Genomic DNA, 5,000 nt, shown 5'->3' on the forward strand with positions numbered 1-5,000 from the left:
CAGAATTCATTCGACTTCCAACAACATTAACCCTAAGTCAACCCGAAGCCGTTAAGCAACAGGAGACCACCGGTTCTCTTGGCCAACTTGTTGTGTGCAAGCACACTCCACCGAGACACTTCGTATCACCACTTCTAATAATTCGCTTTAGGTGTACGTGCCTTACTCACGCAACCTTACTCGTATCATTTTGTGTGTTTCCAGCAATCCAACACTATGTGAGCTATTCCAACTTGTACGTTCAACTGGTGAACATTATGTTGTGAAGGCGAGCTCCACTGTACTTACCACCGGGTATGGTGTTCGTACAATCATCAGTAAACATGCGAACCAACGACGATCGAAGGAATGAATTCCGATCTCAGCATCGTTGGCTATGATCGGACAATTTACGGGCTTGCAATCCTCTACTTTCCAAGACCACAGTAGCGGTCTTCAACGTGCGTTCAACTTTCCAACACTTGTGAGCTATTCCAATCTATGCGTCCAACTGGTGAACATTATGTTGTGAAGGCGAGCTCCACTGTACTTACCACCGGGTATGGTGTTCGTACAACCATCAGTAAACATGTGAACCAACGACGATCGAAGGAATAAATTCCGTTCTCAGCATCGTTGGCTATAATCGGGCAATTTACGGGCTTGCAATCCTCTCCTTTCCATGACTACCGGAGCAGTCTGGAATGTGTGTTTCCAGCAATCCAACACTATGTGAGCTATTCCAATCTATGCGTCCAACTGGTGAACATTATGTTGTGAAGGCGAGCTCCACTGTACTTACCACCGGGTATGGTGTTCGTACAACCATCAGTAAACATGTGAACCAACGACGATCGAAGGAATAAATTCCGTTCTCAGCATCGTTGGCTATGATCGGGCAATTTACGGGCTTGCAATCCTCCTATGCACCTGGCAATGTATGGTAGTGTTTCCTGCTGCTTTCCTGATTTGGATGTGTACCATGGCCTTTATCAGGCACTCTCTACTAGCTCCGGAATCGAACCCTGATTCCCGCTTCCCGTCACAACCATGGTAGTCCTCTACACTACCATCAATAGTTGATGGGGCACAGTCAAGTGAAAGATCGGTACCAGACTTCAACTCAATCGGCCGATTGGTTTAACTAATAAGTGCACCGGTCCTACCACCTTCAGAAGCAGCATTCCCGGCCTGTTGCATGTATTAGCTCTGGTTTTCATCAATCTTCCCCTGCTGTGTTATACTGAGCTTATGCGGTTTCTCGATTGTCGTGCAAAGTGTGTTATCACACATACCCAATATGCTCAACTCTCATGTTCGTTTGACGCACCAAACTTTATTAGTGATGCACCACACAACAGGTTTTAATATACGCGATCGTGTGTGTTTCAGTGTGAACTTGGTGCGCCAAGTCCATTTGTGATGCATCACTTAGCTAACCATCTTTCGGGACTGTTTAGGGTATGTGCTCCTCCACATCTATGCTTACTCGTACACATTCTCTGTCAATAGGTTTAAGATCGGGCATTCTACCATATCATTGCCTTAATGCTTTCAAATCAAGGCTACCAGGGTAGCCTAATTGCGTTCGAAACTCAACTTGTGAGCTGTCGGCCCTAGAAGTTTTTTAGGCTGCTAGGACCTCTCTCTATATTTTGCCTTTGGACTTCTCGAAGCTCAACTTGTGAGCAGTTCCATGCACCACTACCCGTATCTCTTAGCTTAGTTCTAGCCATGTGCGTTCAAAGCTCAACGTTAAGCTGTGTCCTGCACCACAATCGTTATATAATAAGCTTATCTCTAAGCTTTTTTGCGTTCAATGCTCAACGTTAAGCTATCCCTTCGCTTAGAACCTCGCTCTACATTTTGCCTTTGGACTTCTCGAAGCTCAACTTGTGAGCAGTTCCATGCACCACTATAGGTATCTCTTAGCTTAGTTCTAGCCATGTGCGTTCAAAGCTCAACGTTAAGCGGCCTCATGCACCACAACCCTTGTATCTTAAGCTTATCTCTAAGCTTTTTTGCGTTCAATGCTCAACGTTAAGCTATCCCTTCGCTTAGAACCTCGCTCTACATTTTGCCTTTGGACTTCTCGAAGCTCAACTTGTGAGCAGTTCCATGCACCACTATAGGTATCTCTTAGCTTAGTTCTAGCCATGTGCGTTCAAAGCTCAACGTTAAGCGGCCTCATGCACCACAACCCTTGTATCTTAAGCTTATCTCTAAGCTTTTTTGCGTTCAATGCTCAACGTTAAGCTATCCCTTCGCTTAGAACCTCGCTCTATATTCAACTTTCAGATACCTCAAAGCTCAACTTATGTGGTCTGCTATTGCTCTTGAACGGGTACAATATCTGACAGAGGGGGGTTTTTGGCCCAAATTATGCATTATTAGTTTAACCTCCGTCGCAGAACCACATTTGACCAGGTCGAGAAAAAAATTTTTTCGTGACGACCTGGTCCCCCATAGTAGGGAATGAACATGACATCTTAACCATATTTGACCATTTTCAAATTTCTCGTCGCGGAATCATGACTTTACTAGTAAAATTTGTTCCGGGTAGGGACCTCCCATACAAAATTTTCATCGCTCCAAAAGTGATTTCGTTTCACTTTTCAACATTTACAAGGTCCATAAATCATGTTTTGAGACGATATGGAAAAAAAAATTTTTTGCCCGTCTCGACCAACTCGACCGATGGTGACCACAGCAGGGTGCTCCATACAAATTTTCCTTATGTGGAATTTTCAGTGTAAAATAAGGTTTCTCCAATCGATCGCGGGTTTCACTTTTCATCATTTGCTAGGTCTAACTATGATGTTTTGAGTGGTCCCGCAAAAATTTTTTCTCTTGGCCAGTCGACCCTTTCGTCCATGTCGGTGTGTTCTGCAGTAGGGTGCTCCATACAAATTTTCCTTATGTGGAATTTTTCAGTGTAAAATAAGGTTTCTCCAATCGATCGCGGGTTTCACTTTTCATCATTTGCTAGGTCTAACTATGATGTTTTGAGTGGTCCCGCAAAAATTTTTTCTTGGACCGGGCCTTCCTTCCCGGCCCTGTCGGTGTGCTCTGCAGTAGGGTGCTCCATACAAATTTTCCTTATGTGGAATTTTTCAGTGTAAAATAAGGTTTCTCCAATCGATCGCGGGTTTCACTTTTCATCATTTGCTAGGTCTAACTATGATGTTTTGAGTGGTCCCGCAAAAATTTTTTCTTGGACCGGGCCTTCCTTCCCGGCCCTGTCGGTGTGCTCTGCAGTAGGGTGCTCCATACAAATTTTCCTTATGTGGAATTTTTCAGTGTAAAATAAGGTTTCTCCAATCGATCGCGGGTTTCACTTTTCATCATTTGCTAGGTCTAACTATGATGTTTTGAGTGGTCCCGCAAAAATTTTTTCTTGGACCGGGCCTTCCTTCCCGGCCCTGTCGGTGTGCTCTGCAGTAGGGTGCTCCATACAAATTTTCCTTATGTGGAATTTTTCAGTGTAAAATAAGGTTTCTCCAATCGATCGCGGGTTTCACTTTTCATCATTTGCTAGGTCTAACTATGATGTTTTGAGTGGTCCCGCAAAAATTTTTTCTTGGACCGGGCCTTCCTTCCCGGCCCTGTCGGTGTGCTCTGCAGTAGGGTGCTCCATACAAATTTTCCTTATGTGGAATTTTTCAGTGTAAAATAAGGTTTCTCCAATCGATCGCGGGTTTCACTTTTCATCATTTGCTAGGTCTAACTATGATGTTTTGAGTGGTCCCGCAAAAATTTTTTCTCTTAGCCAGTCGACCCTTTCGTCCATGTCGGTGTGTTCTGCAGTAGGGTGCTCCAACCAAGTTTTCCTAATGAAAGTTTTTCGTGGTTTCGTGTTAGTTAAAAACTCCGGAACTTGGCTTATTTTCACCATAATTTCCACATATGGTGGTACGGCCTACTTGATAGGCAATGTTTCAACTCTTGGAAGCTCTCGTGGTTGCTAAGCACTGTTCGTGGCCTTCTTGATAGAAATGGCTTATGGTGGCCATGGACTTAGCAAAATTTTGAAATCTCCAACCAATCTTGGCCTGTTAGATTATCTTGGTTGGTTTGCTATGGGCTGCTACGGCCTACTTGATAGGCAATGTTTCAACTCTTGGAAGCTTTCGTGGTTGCTAAGCACTGTTCGTGGCCTTCTTGATAGAAATGGCTTATGGTGGTCATGGACTTAGCAACATTTTGAAGTCTCCAACCAATCTTGGCCTGTTAGATTATCTTGGTTGGGTTGCTATGGGCTGGTACGGCCTACTTGATAGGCAATGTTTCAACTCTTGGAAGCTTTCGTGGTTGTTTAGAACTGTCCATGGCCTTCTTGATAGAAATGGCTTATGGTGGCCATGGACTTAGCAACATTTTGAGATCCAATCTTGGCCTGTTAGATTATCTTGGTTGGGTTGCTATGGGCTGCTACGGCCTACTTGATAGGCAATGTTTCAACTCTTGGAAGCTTTCGTGGTTGCTAAGCACTGTTCGTGGCCTTCTTGATAGAAATGGCTTATGGTGGCCATGGACTTAGCAAAATTTTGAATTCTCCAACCAATCTTGGCCTGTTAGAGTATCTTGGTTGGGTTGCTATGGGCTGGTACGGCCTACTTGATAGGCAATGTTTCAACTCTTGGAAGCTTTCGTGGTTGCTAAGCACAGTTCGTGGCCTTCTTGGTAGAAATGGCTTATCGTGGCCATGGACTTAGCAAAATTTTGAATTCTCCAACCAATCTTGGCCTGTTAGAGTATCTTGGTTGGGTTGCTATGGGCTGGTACGGCCTACTTGATAGGCAATGTTTCAACTCTTGGAAGCTTTCGTGGTTGCTAAGCACTGTCCATGGCCTTCTTGATAGAAATGGCTTATGGTGGCCATGGACTTAGCAAAATTTTGAATTCTCCAACCAATCTTGGCCTGTTAGAGTATCTTGGTTGGGTTGCTATGGGCTGGTACGGCCTACTTGATAGGCAATGTTTCAACTCTTGGAAGCTTTCGTGGTTGCTAAGCACAGTTC

The sequence above is a fragment of the Anopheles marshallii genome (genome assembly GCF_943734725.1).
Source record: "Anopheles marshallii chromosome X unlocalized genomic scaffold, idAnoMarsDA_429_01 X_unloc_213, whole genome shotgun sequence".
In the NCBI taxonomy this organism is placed as follows: domain Eukaryota; kingdom Metazoa; phylum Arthropoda; class Insecta; order Diptera; family Culicidae; genus Anopheles; species Anopheles marshallii.